Genomic DNA, 20,014 nt, shown 5'->3' with positions numbered 1-20,014 from the left:
TCTGTTTATTAACTAAAACCCTTGCATACCTTTCTTTGTAGATGTTTAGCAAAGAGCAGTCTGACAAAATGCATTAAAACGTGGTTCTGACTCACTGGAAGTTTAATTTTGAGTGAGTTCTAGTATAGCAGAGGGATGAATAGGAGCATCATGTCCTTAGGAAAAATCCGAAACTTTCAGGTTTCTGAAGACAATTTATAATTTCCAGCAAAATTCAAACATGCATTATAATAGTTTCTGCAGTTTGGTGTCATGAGAAATACTTAAAATTCTTGGAATTGGATGTGAATATTTTATTGAAGTACTAACTTCCTAGGAATTTTGAAAAACTCTATTTAGATTATTTTACTGTCTTTTATTAAAACAATCATTTTCACATTAACTTTATCATGCCTTGATGTTTAAAAGTCTTGGGTTTAATTATGTAGTTGCAGAATAATAATTACAGAAGCATAAAGTGTGTACCATGTAGATTACATAGTAGATCATAGAAAAAGCAAGAGAGTGCTAGAAAAACATCTATTTCTGCTTTATTGACTATGCCAAATCCTTTGACTCTGTGGAACACAATGAACTAAAGAAAATTCTAAAGAGATGGGAATACCAGACCACCTGACCTGCCTCCTGAGAAATCTGTATGCAGGTCAAGAAGTGACAGAACTGTACTGGACTGGTGCCAAATTGGGAAAGGAGGACATCAAGGCTGTATCTTGTCACCCTGCTTATTTAACTTATATGCAGAGCACATCATGTGAAATGCCAGGCTGGATAAAGAACAAACTGGAATCAAGATTGCTGGGAGAAATATCAATGACCTCAGATATGCAAATGACACCATATTTTCTTATGGCAGAAAGTAAAGAGGAACTAAGGAGCCTCTTGATGAAAGTGAAAGAGGAGCATGAAAAAGCTGACTTAAAACCCAACATTCAAAAAACAAAGATCATGGCATCTGGTCTCATCATTTCATGGCAAATAGATGGGGACAAAATGGAGACAGTGACAGACTTTATTTTCTTGAGCTCCAAAATCACTGCAGATGGTGATTGCAGCCATGAAATTAAGAGTCGCTTGCTCCTTGGAAGAAAAGCTATGACCAACCTAGACAATATTTTGAAAAGCAGAGACATCACCAATGGCTGATTCATGTCTATGTATGGCGAAAACCACCACAATATTATAAAGTCATTAGCCTTCAATTAAAATGAATAAATTACTTAACAAAAAGAAAAGTAGAGACATCGCTTTGCTGACAAATGATATGAGAGCTGAACCATAAAAAAAGCTGAGCACTGAAGAATTGATGCTTTTGAACTGTGGTGTTGGGGAAGACTCTTGGAAGTAACTTGGACTGCAAGGAGATTAAACCAGTCCATCTTAAAGGAAATCAGTGCTGAATATTCATTGGAAGGACTGATGCTAAAGCTGAAGCTCCAATGATTTTGTCACCTGATGAGAAGAATCGACTCATTGGAAAAGACTCTGATGCTGGACAATATTGAAGGCAGGAGGAGAAAGAGATGACAGAGGATGAGATGGCTGGGTGACATTACATACTTGATGGACATGAGTTTGAGCAAGCACTGGGAGCTGGTGAGGGACAGGAAAGCCTGGTGTGCTGCAGTCCGTGAGGTCGCAGAGTCAGACTCGAGTGAGTGACTGAACTGAACTGAACTGATGTAGACTACAAAGACCTACAGGACCTTCATTAAATACTTCACCCTGGTTAAACTGAAATATCTGGATTAAAATTAAATGCCAATGTGTGTGAATTTCATTTTAAGTACAGAAGACATTAAGGTTCTATGTCTTTTAGGCAAAATGGATTTTATGTGCTATCCTATTAATTTTAATCCTGACAATAATTTTGTAGGCTATGAAGACAGTGTGTCTTGGAAATACTAAAAGTTTACCTAGAGCCAAAGACAGTAGTGACTGATGGGGCTAAGTTTTACATTTACGGGCTGTTTTCTGAAATGAATATATATTATATGTGTGTATACATAGTTATATATATATAGTCCAGAGGAGAAAATAATAATGTGAGATCTGTTAAGCAGCTATATTTAATGGAAAAAGTGGATTTAAATCTCTCTTTCTAGTGCTGGAATAATTTAGGTGGGGCGGGGTGTGGGTGGGGAGGCGGGTAAAGAGACTGAGCTCTCCAGAGGCAAAGGCACAAGCCACAAAGGAGGCATTTAAGAGTTCTCCTCTAAACAGTGGCTCTTTTGATCCTTTTTCTTCTGTTCCTATACCCAGTGTCCTATTGCAGAGCCTCATCATCTCATATTTGAATAATTATTGGAGGCTTTAAACTAAATCAGACTCTCCAGTAGTGCTACTCTTCTTCATCTAATACAGAAATCAGATTAATTTTTTGTGCATTCATTCATTCACTCACTCACGGTACATGTACTGAAGGAATACCTACCTACTATGTGCCAGGAGCTGTGCTGGGTGTCAGAGATCTATAAGTTAAAACATTGTCTCAAGCCTTCTTGGATGTCTTAGTCACCAGTGAGGAAATAGTTTGGCATATGGTCCTAAAGCTTAGATGAGAAGTCTATATTTCCAATAACAGTTTCAGAGTAATCTTCAAATTGGTGATAATTGAAATTGTAGGTGATTGTTTCCATGGTAGAAATAGAGTAAAAGAATATGGAACCTGAAAGAAGGACAAAATTTTTGAGGGTGATGAATTTGCTCAGGAGAGAGAGAGAGAGTGCAGGGGAAGAAGGAGCAGGTTGTATCCAGAAAGTCAAAGAGGACAAGAATAGTCAACAGAGGAGATGCTACTCAGATGTCAGTGGGATTTGTCTTACCAATCACTCCACTCAGCACAATGTATTTAGAAGTGTCCTGGGTGAGAGATGGGACAGCTCAAGTTCAGGTTCCAGGTCTGTACCTTTGTAGCTGTATAAATTACATCCAGCGTAGGCAAGGCAGGTCCTTGAGACCTTAGCCTAATGTGAGCATTTGTTTTCTAGACTAGGAAACCTAGACTGTGAATCAGATGTGATTAATGTTTCACGTATGATGCAGAATAATGTTCTTTAAAAAAGTACAATAATGTTGACTTTTTCTAGGTTTTGTCTCTTGTGTCCTTAAGGGTGATTATAGAAGGATAAAACAATGGTTGGTGGGGGACTATCCAGGCAACAACATGAGGCTGGATTTAGCTGATAACCTAGAGCTCTGACTGCTACTTCCCTGGGCTTCCCAGGTGGCCCAGTGGTAAAGAATCTGTCTGCCAATGCAGGAGACACAGGTTTGATCCTTGGGTCAGGAAGATCCCCTGAAGGAGGAAATGCCAACCCATTCCAACTCTGTCCTGGGAAATCCCATGGACAGAGGAACCTGACAGGCTACAGTCCATGGGATTGCAAGAGTCAGGCATGGTTGAGCACACACACACACTGATGCCTACAAGCTGTATATTAACAGAATTTAAATTTGAATAAGAAAAATAATTTTTAAGTCTTTTTAGAGACATGGGTCCAGAAATTTTATCTTACAGTATTTTTAGTTGAACTTTAATCCCCTTGTTCTCATTAGTTTTTGGAAACAAATTAAGTTGGACATTCTAAGCTCCCTTGGAGGCTTTAGTACAGATATATTTGCTTTATATTTAGCCAACTTTCTCTATCTAGTAAAATGGCCTTCATAAAAACACTGTGGAAATTAATGATTTTTATTTACTAACAAACTTGTTTTCCAACCAAAATTATCATGAAGTTATTCACTGTAGAAATTTTAATTTGCAACACAGTGGCACGACTTGGCTTAAGGGGACAAACAATCTCAAGAAAGAAAAATTTATATTATCCTTTTTAAAGTTTTTGACTTTAAAAAATACACTTTATTTTCTAGAGCAGTTTTAGGCTCACAGCAAAACTGGGTAGAAGGTACAGAGACATCCCACTAACTCTCTTGCCCCCATGAATGCATTGTTGTTTGTTGTTTAATTGCTAAGTTATGTCTGACTCTCTGTGTCCCCTTGGACTGTACCAACCAGGCTCCTCTGTCCATGGGATTTCCCAGGCAAGAATTCTGGAGTGGGTTGCTGTTTCCCACTCCAGGGGATCTTCAAGACGCAGGGATTGAATCTGCACTTCCTGCTTGCAGGTGGATTCTTTACCACTGAGCTACCAGGGAAGCCCAAGCCCCTTGCCCTGTTCATATGTAGCCTGCCCATTATGGACATCCACAACTTAGCAGTGTGTTTGTTAGAACTGGTAAACCTCCACAGATTGATGCATCTTTATCACCCAGAGTCCATAGTGTGCAATGGGTTCATTTTCAGTATTATGCATTCTGTGGCTTTGGACAAATTATGATGGACATATATTCATTATTATGGTATCACACAGACTAGTTTCATTACTCTAAAAGTCTTCTGTACTGTGCCTGCTTATCTAGGCTTCCCTTCTAAATCCTGGCAGCCACTGACCTTTTTACTGTCTCCATAGTTTTTGCCTTCTCTAGAATGTCATATAATTAGAATTATATAGTATGTAGTCTTTTCAGATTGGCTTTTTTCACTTGGTAATATGCATTGTTTCCTACGTGTATTTTCACTTTTCGAAAACTCATTTCTTTTTAGTGTTGAATAATATTCCATTATCTGGATGTACCATTATTTATCCATTCACCTCCTGAAGAACACCTTGATTGTTTGCAAGTTTTGGCAATTGTTTAGCTGCTATAAACATCCATATTCAGATATTTATGTGGACATAAGTTTTCAGTTCCTTTGAATAAATAGTCAGGAATGTGATTTTTGGATCTTATGGTAAGAGTATTCCAGTTTTGTAAGAAAACTTCAAATTGCCTTCCAAAGAGTGGGTTCCATTTTGCATTCCCACCAGCAATGAGTGGAAGGACCTATCGTTACATAGCTCCCAAACATTTATCGTTGTCAGTGTTCTGGATGTTGGCTGCTCTAATACAGGCATACCATGGAGATATTGCAGGTTCAGTTCTAGACCACTACAATAAAGCAAGTCACAGTCATCTTTAAATTTCCAGGTGTTTATCTTAGTTATGTTTATACTATTCTGTAGTTTATAAGTGTACAATAGCATTATGTCTAAACAGCAATGTATGTACCATAATTTTAAAATGCTTTGTTGCCTAAAAAGTGCTGCACCATCATCTAAGCCTGCAGTAAGATGTAATTTTTTACAATAGTAACATCAAAGATCACTGATCACAGATCACCATAACAAATATAATAATAATGCTAAAGGTTGAAAAACTGTGAGAATTATCAAAATGTAACACAGAGAGGTGAAATGAACAGGTATTGTTGGAAAAATGGAGTCAGTAGACTTGTTCAATTTAGGATTACCACAAACATTCAATGTGTAAAAATGTGTTATCTGCTCAGTAAAGCAAAGCACAAGTTCAGGTAGCCTGTGGTTGTATTGTGGCATCTCATCCTTTCCCTGATGACAAATGATGTGGAGCATCTTTTCATATGCTTATTTGTCATATGTACATTTTCTTTGGTGTCGTTTAAGGCCTTTGGCTCATTGTTTTAAATTGGATGGATTAAAGATCTAAATGTAAGACCAGAGACTATAAAACTCCCAGAGGAGAACATAGGCAAAACACTCTCCGACATAAATCACAGCAGGATCCTCTATGACCCACATCCCAGAATATTGGAAATAAAAGCAAAAATAAACAAATGGGACCTAATTAAACTTAAAAGCTTTTGCTCAACAAAGGAAACTATAAGCAAGGTGAAAAGACAGCCCTCAGATTGGGAGAAAATAATAGCAAACGAAACAACAGACAAAGGATTAATCTCAAAAATATACAAGCAACTCCTGCAGCTCAATTCCAGAAAAATAAATGACCCAATCAAAAAATGGGCCAAAGAACTAAACAGACATTTCTCCAAAGAAGACATATAGATGGCTAACAAACACATGAAAAGATGCTCACCATCACTCATTATCAGAGAAATGCAAATCAAAACCACAATGAGGTACCATTGCTTGCCAGTCAGGATGGCTGCTATCCAAAAGTCTACAAGCAATAAATGCTGGAGAGGGTGTGGAGAAAAGGGAACTCTCTTACACTGTTGGTGGGAATGCAAACTAGTACAGCCGCTATGGAGAACAGTGTGGAGATTTCTTAAAAAACTGGAAATAGAACTGCCATTATGACCCAGCAATCCCACTTCTGGGCATACACACCAAGGAAACCAGATATGAAAGAGACACGTGCACCCCAATGTTCATTGCAGCACTGTTTATCATAGCCAGGACATGGAGGCAACCTAGCTGCCCATCAGCAGACAAATGGATAAGGAAGCTGTGGTACATATACACCATGGAATATTACTCAGCCGTTAAAAAGAATTCATTTGAATCAGTACTAATGAGATGGATGAAACTGGAGCCCATCATACAGAGTGAAGTAAGGCAGAAAGATAAAGACCAATACAGTATACTAACACATATATATGGAATTTAGAAAGATGGTAATGATAACCCTATATGCAAAACAGAAAAAGAGACACCTGTGTACAGACTTTTGGACTCTGTGGGAGAAGGCAAGGGTGGGATGTTTAGAGAGAACAGCATCGAAACATGTATATTATCTAGGGTGAAACAGATCACCATCCAGGCTGGAGGCATGAGACAAGTGCTCGGGCCTGGTGCACTGGGAAGACCCAGAGGGATTGGGTGGAGAGGGAGGTGGGAGGGGGGATTGGGATGGGGAATACATGTAACTCCATGCCTGATTCATGTCAATGTATGACAAAAGCCACTACAATATTGTAAAGTAATTAGCTTCCAACTAATGAAAATAAATGGAAAAAACTTTTTGGATTGTTTATTTCCTTATTGTGGAGTTTTAAGAGTTCTTTGTATGTTTTGAATAACAGTCCACTGTCAGATATTTCCTTTGCAAATATTTTCTCCCAATCTACGACTTGTCTTCTCATTCTCTTGGTAATGTCTTACACAAAGCATAAATTTTTTTTAATGAAGTCCTATTTGATAAGTCTTTTATAAACTGTGCACATGCTGTTTTATGACCAAAACCAAAGTCATCTAGATTTTCCTCCCATCTTATCTTCTAGGAATTTTGTGTTTTGTATTTAGGTTTGTAATCTTTTTTTTTTTTTTTTGCCATACTGCACAGCTTTTGGGATCTTAGTTCCCTGACTAGGAATTGAACCTGGTGAAACTACTGGACCCCAGGAAATGCCCTATAATCAATTTTTGAGTTTGTTTTTGTGAAAGAGATGAATGGTCTGTATCTAGATTGCTTTTTCTTTTTTTGCATATGGATGGCTGGCATATGGAAATGGTTTCAGCACCATTTGCTGAAAAGGCTGTTTGCTCTATTTTATTGCCTTTGCTCCTTTATCAAAGATGAGTTGACTGTATTTATATGCATCTATTTCTAGACTTTCTATTCCAATCCATTGATCTACTTGTCTCTTCTTTCACAGTACTACAACATCTTGATTACTGTAATTTTAGGTTAAGTCTTGGAGTTAAGTAGTATCCATTCTCTAACTTTGTTCTTTATTTCAACATTGTGTTAGCTATTCTGGGTCTTTGTTTCTCCATATCAACTTTAGAATAAGTTTCTCCATATCCATAAAACAATATGCTGGGATTTTGATTTGAATTGGGAATATAGGTCAAAATGGAAAGAACTGAGAGCTTGAGAATATTCATTTTTCCAACCCAAGGACATAGACTATCTCTCCACTTACTTAGTTTCCCTTTAATTTCATTCATCAACATTTTCTAATATTTCTCATAATGATTATATATATATACACTATTAATTTATACCCAATATTTTACCTTTTGGGTGTTAATTTAAATGGTATTGTGTTTTTAAATTTCAAAATGTATTTGTTTGTTACTAGTATATGGGAAAGTGATTGTATATTTGATCTTTGATCTTGAAAACTTGCTGTATAATTGTTTTTTAGTTCCAGGAGATTTTGTTGATTATTTAGGATTTTCTAAATATAAAATTTTGTTACCTGTGGGGAAAGACAGTTTTATATTTTTGTATGTCTCTTGTTTCCTTTCCTTGCCTTATTGTATTAGCTAGGACTTCAAGTACAGTGTTGAAAAGGAATGGCCAGAGGGTATATTCTAATTTCTCACTGCTAAATATGATGATAGTTGTAACATTTTTGTAGATTTTCTTTTTTTAAAATCACATTGAGAAAGTTTCCTTCATTCCCCAGCTTACAGAGTTTTTATCATGAATATGCATTATATTTTGTCAAATGCTTTTTTTCTGAATCTACTGATATGATTTTTTCTTTATTAGCATATTTATGTGATGGATTATATTAATTGATTTTTGAATGTTAAATCAGTCTGGCATCCTTAGGATAGCTCACACTTTGTTGTGGTGTGTAGGTCTTTTAATAGCGTGTTATTTTTGGTTTATTTAAAATAAAATAAGAAAATTATTTCAAGATAAAGTTTTCAAGACAATGTTGGACAAATTTGATTAAAACTCAGAGATATATAAATAGATAGATCTATGAAGATCTAAAATTGAGTAAATAAATGGAGAAGGGTGAGATCTTATTTGAGCTGTATATACTATGAAGTTGATACTGGAATGGAAAAGTCTCAAAGGGAAAGAGAGTTTTACAGCAAAATATAAGTAACTAGAGTACTGCATTATCACTAAATCCATTCTTTGCAGTTACACCCGAGGAACTAAAAAAGGTGCATGTACTGTAGTATTTTATATAAATTTCACAGATGTTTATTATAAAACATTACTTTGGAAAATCATGTTTAAATTTTTTAATGCTTACAATTTCTGTTTTATTTTTAACCTTGAGTTCTATGGCAGTACTATTATATTTCTGCTTTTAAATATTTATTTTTTTCTTAATCATTGTATTAAAATATATTTTTAGTCACTTGGTACCAATTTTCTTCATCATTTAGTCTTGGCAAGAATTTTTTTTTCCATTTATTTTTATTAGTTGGAGGCTAATTACTTTACAATATTGTAGTGGTTTTTGTCATACATTGACATTAATCAGGCATGGATTTACATGTATTCCCCATCCCAATCCCCCCTCCCACCTCCCTCTCCACCTGATTCCTCTGGGTCTTCCCAGTGCACCAGGCCCGAGCACTTGTCTCATGCATCCAGCCTGGGCTGGTGATCTGTTTCACCCTAGATAATATACATGTTTCGATGCTGTTCTCTCTAAACATCCCACCCTTGCCTTCTCCCACAGAATCCAAAAGTCTGTACATCGGTGTCTCTTTTTCTGTTTTGCATATAGGGTTATCATTACCATCTTTCTAAATTCCATATATATGCGTTAGTATACTGTATTGGTGTTTATCTTTCTGCCTTACTTTACTCTGTATGATGGGCTCCAGTTTCATCCATCTCATTAGAACTGATTCAAATGAATTCTTTTTAATGGCTGAGTAATATTCCATGGTGTATATGTACCACAGCTTCCTTATCCATTTGTCTGCTGATGGGCATCTAGGTTGCTTCCATGTCCTAGCTATTATAAACAGTGCTGCGATGAACATTGGGGTGCACGTGTCTCTTTCAGATCTGGTTTCCTTGGTGTGTATGCCCAGAAGTGGGATTGCTGGGTCATATGGCAGTTCTATTTCCAGTTTTTTAAGGAATCTCCACACTGTTTTCCATAGTGGCTGTACTAGTTTGCATTCCCACCAACAGTGTAAGAGGGTTCCCTTTTCTCCACACCCTCTCCAGCATTTATTGCTTGTAGACTTTTGGATAGCAGCCATCCTGACTGGCGTGTAATGGTACCTCCTTGTGGTTTTGATTTGCATTTCTCTGATAATGAGTGATGTTGAGCATCTTTTCATGTGTTTGTTAGCCATCTGTATGTCTTCCTTGGAGAAATGTCTGTTTAGTTCTTTGGCCCACTTTTTGATTGGGTCATTTATTTTTCTGGAATTGAGCTGCAGGCGTTGCTTGTATATTTTTGAGAGTAATCCTTTGTCTGTTGCTTCATTTGCTATTATTTTCTCCCATTCTGAAGGCTGTCTTTTCACCTTGCTTATAGTTTCCTTTGTTGGGCAAAAGCTTTTAAGTTTAATTAGGTCCCATTTGTTTACTTTTGCTTTTATTTCCAATATTCTGGGAGGTGGCTCATAGAGGATCCTGCTGTGATTTATGTCGGAGAGTGTTTTGTCTATGTTCTCCTCTAGGAGTTTTATAGTTTCTGGTCTTACATTTAGATCTTTAATCCATTTTGAGTTTATTTTTGTGTATGGTGTTAAAAGTGTTCTAGTTTCATTCTTTTACAAGTGGTTGACCAGTTTTCCCAGCACCACTTCATCATTTAGTCTTGGCAAGAATTTTGTTTTTACTTTCCTGACTTGTCACAATACAGCTAAATATGACCCACTGTACTGCTTAAGAATAGACTTAATATATACAAAAATAAAATAAGAGAAATAAAATGAGATAGTAAATATTTATATCCATTTAAAATAACTGATGGTATCCTAAATATTTAAAATAGACTCTGTGTCAATTATGTATACATTTTTATATAAAGGAAGAAGATATATTAGAGTACTAGTCAGAATCCTTTTGATCAGGTATCTACTTTTATATATAGGAAGAATAGCAGAAATAATAGAATATTTAGTCAGAATTCTTTTGGTTGTGTATCATTTTATAAAGAAAGGGTTGCAGAATAGTAGTGTAGCAGATAATAGTATAACAGATAAGTTTGGTTGCAGATAATTAAAAAATCAATGAATCAAACCAATGAATCAAAAGCCCAAGCTTTTAGCAGGCATTGTTCACAGCAGCTGAGGAATAGGATGCTAATCTGATGAAAGGGTTGTGAGTGAACACCAGCAGTACTTATTGCATGTGAGTCTATAAAACCTTGTAAGAATACTACATTCTGCTTTGTGTGATGGGCTGTGTCATACTGGGCTTCCATTCATGCCTCCTTCCTGTCCCCATATCCCTTGGTAGTCCCCTCCCACACTCATGGCCAAGTGACTTGCTAAATGGGACATTAGCAAAGATGACATAAACAGAAGTTTGAAAACTTCTTACACTTTGAAAATTGTCCACTCTTGTTCCTGGAAATACTTCTGCCACCATGTGAAGTGGCCTCAGCTGACCTGCTGGAGGACGACAGGCCAAGTGGAGAGTCACCAGCCATTTCAGCTGAGGCCCCAGACGTGAGTGAGGGAATCAAGCTGTCCAGGCTCAGCTCAGCTGGTTCTGATCACGAGAGTTATCAACCATAAACTCTATGAGAAATTATAGGTTGTATTTGTGTGACACATGATACGTTTTGGTGTGGATTGTTATCAGTTAGCAAACTCTAATGGATACACCATGCTATGATATACCTATTTCTTTCCTAGAGGAAATTGAAAAAGTGTTTTCCTGATGATGCCTTTCAAAGCATTTAAAGACTTAAAAACGGGAAAACTTGGATCTAATGCTGACATTGCCTTCTTGCAGTTTGCTTGTTCAGAATAATCAGTGACTAACAATATGACTGAAGCATAAGTGTTCTTTGATATTCAAGAAATGAAGTAATATGCATATTACTAAATGTGATAATGCCAGTAATTTTCTCACTTAATATATGTTTAAGGAAATGTCACCAGCAGTGGTAGTCAACTTCATTTGAAATTCAAAACATTGAAGTCAAATTTTTAAACATTTTTGTTGTGTTCAAGATAGAGAAACAAAGATTAATTAAAGTTTGACTATATACACATGTAATGGATATATTTCTAAAAATGCAACTTAAGTGTTTAGCTCACTATTACCTAGCAAGACTGAAATTTTAAGTGTTGGTTTAGTTATTTCGAACCTACACTTTGAAAACACATGTAGCTCATTTTAATGTAAAATGGATAATTTAAAAACTAGATGAATCCCTCCATAATGCACTCTTTTCTCTCACCTCTTTCCTCATTATGGTTATTTGTCTATTTGTCAAATCTTGGATGAATTGAGTAGATTATACATGTGAGTCAGTGTATGTGTATGTTTATACATGGACAATAATAATGGACATTTAATCTTCTAAGACAATATCAAGTATATATATTGCATTAGCAATATTCAAAATTCCCTATGTTTATTTCTGTTTTATTTATGTTTTACAGATGTAAATATTGAGGCCCAAAGATATCAACTAGCTTGCTGGTTGCATAATTATTTAGTGGGAACCCAGATCTTGAATTCAGATCTTCTGACTGTTAAAGCTACTCTATTCCCAGGTAAGTTTTACTCACATCTTTATTTTTTCTCCCTCTTTCTCTCATATGTCATAGAATATGACATATGATTTATAATCTTTGACACTTTTTATAAATATTAAGATGTATATTTATAATTATGTAGTATATCAAACACATAAAACTAACCATTTAAAACGAGACAGTTTACTTGCCATTAAAAAATATTTTGGGCTTCCCTGGTGGCTCAGATGGCAAAGCATCTGCCTGCAATGCGGGAGACCTGGGTTCAATCCCTGGGTTGGGAAGATCCCCTGGAGAAGGGAATGGCAACTCACTCCAGTACTCTTGCCTGGAAAAGTCCATGGATGGAGGAGCCTGGTAGACTACAGCCCATGGGATCTCAGAGTCATACATGACTGAGCAACTTCACTTCTCATGAAAAAATATTTTTGCTTCGAGTTGTAAGGTACTCTAGTTAAACTATTAAGATTCTACAAGAATACAGCTACATGACTATTAAGATTCTACAAGAATACAGCTACATGAAATGCTTGCATATCTGCCTGTGTGTAGTAGCATAATATATTTTAACACTCAGCTCATTATTTCCTAGGGAATAGAAATTCCCTAGAAAGACTGTAAGGTGTAGAGAATGACATGATTGGCATCATTTTCAGTATATTTTTAAGGATAGAAAGAGTAAATTAAAAGTAGAAGTGTAAAAAGTAGAGTATGTTGCTGGTTTTAGTAAAGAAGTGATTGCAGTTGTAAACAAAAATGAAACCCCTATCTGGGAGAAAAGTAATTTAGCTTCATGAACAGCTATACCTCAGAGGGCCAGGCATATGAGCAATTAAAATTAAACAAGTTGATTTTAATATGCCTCAGTAACTGTGATTGATCTTACAGTGCTGTTGTTGACTATACATCAAGAAACAATTTAGGATTCAGTTTAAAACAAAGTTTATAATCCTTGTTTAATAGATTTTGGTACCCCAGGCCATGCAGTGCTGTAAAAATGATTAAAATGTGCCCTGTCTCTGTGTAATCTATAAACCCTCTCTCTAAAATTAGTTAGGTTCCAGAGACTCCTCAGCAGGCCTGCCAGTGCCAGGTCTGTAGAATTCCAAATAAGCCATCTATCATTATTTCCATATACAAGCTTCATTAGACACCTCATTCTTTATCTTATTAGCACCAAAGTCAGCTAAACAATCAAACCGAAAGGTCACCTTTAACAAAACCTAGTTAAACCAAAAGGTGCATCAAGATGTTCTTAATGCAATATACCAAAACGCAGAGATAAGACTGTCTAGAAGGCCAATGAAGGGTTATCATTAAAAAATAAAAATATCTACATTTATAAATTTAAGGAAAAGTTTTAGATAACATCTTAGAGAGATGGATTTATTCTATTATTCAGTTTGGTGGATACAAAAAAGTCCTTGTTAGTTATGCTATTTAAAAGCAATATTCCTTTGTATGTTATGAAATTGAAGTTTTAGTTTTTATGAAATGATGGGCAAGATCAATAACTGGAGTTATTTCAAATTCTTCTTAATATTATGACTCTCACAGAAGCATATGCTTTCTGAACTTTAAAAAAAAAATCACATTTTTTCACTAGCATTTCATGAGAGCTCTTTATTTTAAAGGAGTTAGTGCAATCAAAGGCTTTAGCTATGGTTTCTTTAGGAAAAAAATGTGAAGTTTAACTTTAATGTACATAAAAGTTCTATTTAACTGGTAGTGAATTTTTTTCTTTGACGTGAAAGTAATACAAGCTCAAAAAATGTGCTAATCTTATCACTCAGCTTATTACATGAATAAAACTACAAGTTAACTCAATAGCTCTGCAAATGGTTATTATTTATAATTTACTCTTTTATTTTACTCTGATTTTATATACTCAGATAAACTTAGTGGTCAATAGTAATTAATTCTTATACCCATAATTAGAATGTATTTGAGTATGTTACATGCTTACCTCAATCTGATTATCTTTTGATTCTGTTTTCTGATTGCAAAATAAATTAATGAATACTTATTTTTACTTCTATTGGGTCAGTTTGGGGTGGGGCCTATAATAAAGTATTCTGATGATTATTAGAATGAAAAAACCTCTTCTTGAATATTTGTGTTTTAATAAGTCCTTAGAATGTTTTGCCTTAGCTAGGTACATGATGAATATGAAATATTTATTGGTGACATTATATGCCAGACACTCTTTGTGAACTTTATGATCCTTCTAATCCCTCCCAAGTCAGCAATGCGGTTTTACTGCCATCATTATGTTTATTTCCAGTTGGTGCTTTTGGATCAAAATGTTTCCTCCTGCTCATCTCAAATGCCCCATTCCCACTGTCACTGGGATATATCACTTAATTAAGAAATATAAATCGTGATAATATTAAAAAAGGATTTGTTTTTCATTTACACTTAGGGCAACATATTAGAAGATAGAGAAAGAGAAATGTGACTTTGTATGCTGCTTTAAAGGAGATTTTAAAAGAACTCAAAGAATGATCAGGAAAGATGACATAGGGGAGAAGGGCAAAGAGAAATCTAAAGAAAAGATATTGACTCAGAAAGTAATGAAGAGCTTAGGAATAAGATGAAAGGCTGAGCTTTCTTAAAACTGATCTAGAACATTTTGGAGAATCATGGCAGAGGAAGCATGATTACATCAATAAGCCTGATATTCATAATAATAAAAATCAGTTGAAAAATATAAAAAGGTGACATAGGTCTTTCAGTTTTTGTTGTTTTTTCTTCTTAGAACTTAAGACTTACTTTAAAGAACAGACAATTGTATGTTCAGATTATAATATTATGGCACTGGGTGTAATACATTGAATTACTGGAAGATACTAGAACACTTCTAGGTAAGTACCTTAGGTGTTCAAGTATATAAAATTTAAGAAATAAAAGAGTTTCTGGATTCAATGTTAGCTTTAATAATCAATAAAATAACTGTGACTGGTAATAAAGAGTATTATTCTATAGAAATAAAGGGCTAAAATTATTGATAATAAATGTAGACAGTTACTGCATATCACAAAGAATAAAAATGGACTTCTTTCAGCTGCTTACATGGCTGTGTTTTTTAAGGGACATGGTCTTTATGATTTCTTTCCTTCTACTAATTTTGGGTTTATTACTTGTTCTTTCTCTAGTTGCTTTAGGTTCTATATTGGATTCTAAGGCCTAGAGTCAACACCCCACACTTCTTAGAACAACTTCAGTGGTGTAGAAATATTTAACCCCAGATTCATCTCCTTAACTCTTTTTGTTTTTTTCCCATGAGCGTCTTAGGATCAAAATGATGCCTGAACTATACTGTATTTGGGCAAACCAGTGTCTTTTCCGTGATTACTTTTTAGGCTTCCAGCTGTCTCAGTTTAAGTGAGTGTATTTTGATGTCAGATAACCTATTTTGAACACTAGCTATGTGATTGCTTCCTCATCTGTAAAAGGTAATAATACTTAGCTCAAAAAATCACTTAGAGAAGTTAGTGTAAACTGCCTAGCAAAATATCTGGTACATATTAAGTACTCAATAAATGTTAATTATTGCTATTATAGTTAGCTCCTGAATTGCTTTTTCATGGAGTTTGTAGCTCTTAGGGCTGCTTATTACTGTGTGAATGCTGCTTCAAGTTTTGTTTCCTTCACAGTTTTACTGACAGGCAGTAATATTCAACTCCACACTAAAGAAAAAAATTCGTTTTGAGTTAAGTGGAAAAGAACAGAAGATAAAGAATCAAACAAAAGGAAACTGCCAATGACGCAACCACTGGCTGCACTGGAAGCTGAGCTAAAGGGGAGGTTTTGAGACAACTGTGTCCCTCTTTTGTTTCGACCTTTTCCCTTGAGTCCTTCCCACAGAGCCCTGCCCTGATGGCAGAAGGGAGCAGGGCAGGGTCAGGGCTGGCTCCTAGCCGTGGCGTGCTCGGCAGCTACCTGAGGGCCGGGGCAGTCACACGAGACAGAAGTTGGAGGAATGCCCCACTTACTTAAGGCTCCAGTCTGGCGGCTCCGCTGGTGAAGAATCCACCAGCAATGCCGGAAACTGCCTGCAGTGCAGGAGACCTGGGTTCAGTCCCTGGGTCAGGAAGACCCCTGGAGACGGGAATGGCTGCTCACTCTGGGATTCTGGCCTGGGAAATCCCGGGGACAGAGGAGCCTGGTGAGCTGTCGTCCATGGGGTCACAAAGAGTCGGACATGACTTTGGGACTAAACAACAACAGCATTCCTTTATTTATATATTTAAGATAGTTGCTAAATATTTTGTGGATGGTATAGATAGTGAAATAAGTAAGACAGATTAGCATCCTTAAGAGGTTCCCAATCTGATGCTATAGCAACCAACTAGATAGAAGTCCCGGGTGTGGTAAGAGTATACAGTGAGGCCACGAGGCGTGTGGGGAGGGCGGTCGCAGGCGGCTGTGCAGGGCAGGGCGCGCCAACCCACCTCCCCTGCGGCGGCAGGAGGTCCTTCACCGCGAAGCCACCGGGAAGCCCGTAAGGCCTGTGATGACGGTTGTTTCTGGAAAGGACTTGTGGAATACTTCCGTCTACATTCCCTCCAGTGCAGGAGAGTCACAACTTTTGTGGAATGAGGTAAGACAAGTCAACGTTTAAATGTTAAAGAAAATATTTAACGGATGAGGGAGAACGTAGAAATCTGTCTGGAACTGGTTGAGAGCAGTCATGCAGCACAATTTTATTGCAAAGGAAACATTTTAATATCCTTTTGGGGTGCGGAACTAAAAGAAAAATAAACTCTAATTTTCAAAAGTTGAAGGAACTTTTAAAACAGTGAATTTCAAGGTATTTTCCAATTTTCTCAATGCCTAATTTCTAATAGTAGGACAATTTATGTTTATGAAAATGCACCTAAGTCATAGATTTTACTTAACTTGGAGGTGGAGTTCTGCATTTTTTTGTTTTTGTTTTTCTCTTGACAGATCTTTCCGCCAATGTTTTATATTGAGCATTTACTTTTCTTTTCGATGAAGAGAATAAAATTTAGTGAACCCCATGATCTATCCATGTGTTTTAAATCACATGCCTTTCACCAAAGAACTGAGGTTATTTAATTTGCTTTCTAAAGAGAACTGCAGCGCAGAATGTCTTTGGTGCCTGGGCACCAGCGACCAAATAGAAAATGTGTTTTCAGGGTTAGCAAAGTTTGCCATTCCTTAAGTGTGGCTACTCTCAGTTCTTTTTCTCTTGCTGGAGGAATACATAGTGGTCTCTAGAGATTATCCTAAGTGCAAGGATAATAAAGCTTGCTTTTTCAATTGAATAATGCTCTTTCAACTTAGATTTGTCATTCAGTTGCTCAGGTTGTGTCCGACTCTTTGCAACCCCATGGACTTCTGCACGCCAGCTTTCCCTGTTGAACTTAGATTGAGAACATTTAAACCCTGCTTAAGTATCAATATATGCATCCTTCAAGTGTTTCTTTTCCACTTGAAACCTTAGGGAAGGAAAAGTGGGTAGCTAAACAGTTGTGATTCCTTTGCCTAAACTGTAGCTCTAATCTTATGTGAATGGAAGGAAACTTTCTGAGTGAATAAAATTACTCTATATGATTTTTAAATTCCTAGCTTTTAATTTTTTTAGTGTGAGAAATACCAAAAATACTTAACGAAGCAAGAATAGGATGGGAATAGAAGTGCTAAAATGGAAAAGCCACGCTCACTTTTGCTTTTTTCAGTCATTATTTATTTCTTTGTTAAAGCATTTTAAAGATTATTGTGTTTGTTCACTTAATAATCTATCTAGGTAATCACTACGTATCAGTTTATATAGATGCCATTCATCTTTTTTTCTGGCTGCATAGTACTCTTTCATAGAATATACCATAATTTATTGTCTTCTATGGTTGGACATTTTGCTTATTTCTAATATTTTGCTATATCAGTGGTGAAATTCATAGACTTGAAGTATTGCATTTTAAGAGATGCATATTTCTTCTAGGTAAATTCCTAGAAGGATTCCTAGAAGGATTCTGTAAGTTATGTGGCTTATTTAAATGTCATTTTGAGTATTGCCAAATTCATCTCCAGTGTATTTTCTGTTTGCCTTGCCAACATAGTGAGTTGTCAATTATGTAAATTTCTACCACTCTCAGGCAAGGAATGATATTACAATATCATCATTTTCATTTGCATTTCTTTTATGAATACAGCATTGGTTATTTCATATGTTTAAGAAGAGATTGTCTCCTAAATTGTCATTTGTATTTTAAATTACTTAGGCTATTTCTTGTGATGACTTTAAAAAGTACTAATATTTATTAATCTCATCATGTTTCTGGATTTGGCATCATAATATATTAATATTTGTTCTAATACTCATACATATATTTATTTTACATTTAATCTTGTATTCATTTGGAATTTATTTTGGTTGTGATATGAGTTATGAATACTTTTTTTGCAAATGTTACATGCAGTTTCTGAAAGACACCTTGTATTAGGTTTAGAAATTTCCGTTTTATTTATAGTTCTCTGAGAGTTATCATGAATGGGTATGAATTTTATAAACTACTTTTTCTGCATCATTTGACATGATCTTGTAGTTTACATATTGTTAGTATAATGGATTATATAACTTAATTTTAGGATTTATCACTAGCCTTGCATTCCCAGGAGAAAACCTACTTTATTGCTAAAATGTATTTGATTTGAGTATATTTTTGAGGAGTTTTGTGTCTATGCTTTATGTCTACTCTATAGTTTTTTTCCCTTTTTTCCTACTGTCTTTTGTCTTTTTATGGTACCAAGGAAATACTCATCCCATAAAATGAGTTGAAATTGTTCCCTTTGTCTTTTATTTTCAAGAAGAGATGGCTTAGAATCAGTTAGAGTTACTCTTTATTGTTTGATGAAACTCTCCATTTTAGCTCTAATAGCCTGGAGAGTTATTATTTTGAAAGGTCTTTAATTATGAGTTTGATTTACTTGACAGTTATCATTCTGTTCAGATTAACATCTTGGTGAGATTTGGCAGGTTTCGATCTTCAAGAAATTGTTCCAACCCATTTAAGCTGTCAGATTTACATTGTAGAACTCCTTCAACCTGATAATGGACATTGTTAAAAAATCCACAGACAACATTATATTTAGTAGTTTCCTAACTTTGTTGACTAGTCAGTGATAACTACCCTTACAACTTCAGTTGCTTTAATGAGTCTAAGGCGTTGTAATGAGGCAAGAAAAAAATCTACTTGACAAGAGAGTTTAACACATCTCAGGGTATAACATTAACATATAAAACAATATATTCTTACTTACTAAAATGAGTGGAAATTGAAGGGAAAAAATTTACAATTACATCAAAAACATGAAATACTTTGGCAGCAGATATACCAGATTTGTATATTCAAAACTATAAAACATTTCTAAGATAAGCTTAAGAAAAACTAAATACATGAAGAGATATGCCATATTTATAGATCAAAAGAAACAGTATTATTAAGATTTTTTGTTGCAAATTTATCTGTTGAATTACAGAAATTCCAATCCAAATTAGAGCAGACTTTTTGCTTGTCATTATCAATCTGATTTTAGAATTTATATGGAAATGATCATTAACCTAAAAGTAAAACTTATAGATCTAAATTTCTAGAAGAAAATATAGAAAAAATTCTTTGGCTTAGATGAAGTTTTCTTAGGATCCAAAAGTAATCATTGTAGGAAAAAAGATACATTTTTTTTTCTGTATCAAAATTAACAATTTCTTTTCAAAAGCATTTTAACAAAATGAA

General features: G+C 35.4%; 1 long non-coding RNA gene across 1 annotated transcript in view; it reads left to right on the top strand.

The window, feature by feature from the left end:
- Positions 1 to 12,295, top strand: part of LOC139030244 (uncharacterized) — a 283,374-nt gene extending 271,079 nt beyond the window's left edge. Inside the window, exon 3 of the long non-coding RNA XR_011482549.1 lies at positions 12,159 to 12,295. This is a non-coding gene — a long non-coding RNA (uncharacterized lncRNA). The remainder of the gene's footprint in view (positions 1 to 12,158) is intronic.
- The last annotated feature ends 7,719 nt before the right edge of the window (positions 12,296 to 20,014 follow it).

Source organism: Odocoileus virginianus, chromosome 21 (genome assembly GCF_023699985.2).
Source record: "Odocoileus virginianus isolate 20LAN1187 ecotype Illinois chromosome 21, Ovbor_1.2, whole genome shotgun sequence".
Classification (NCBI taxonomy): domain Eukaryota; kingdom Metazoa; phylum Chordata; class Mammalia; order Artiodactyla; family Cervidae; genus Odocoileus; species Odocoileus virginianus.
The sequence above is the reverse complement of the archived record's forward strand: the minus strand, read 5'-3'. Positions and strand labels throughout refer to the sequence as shown.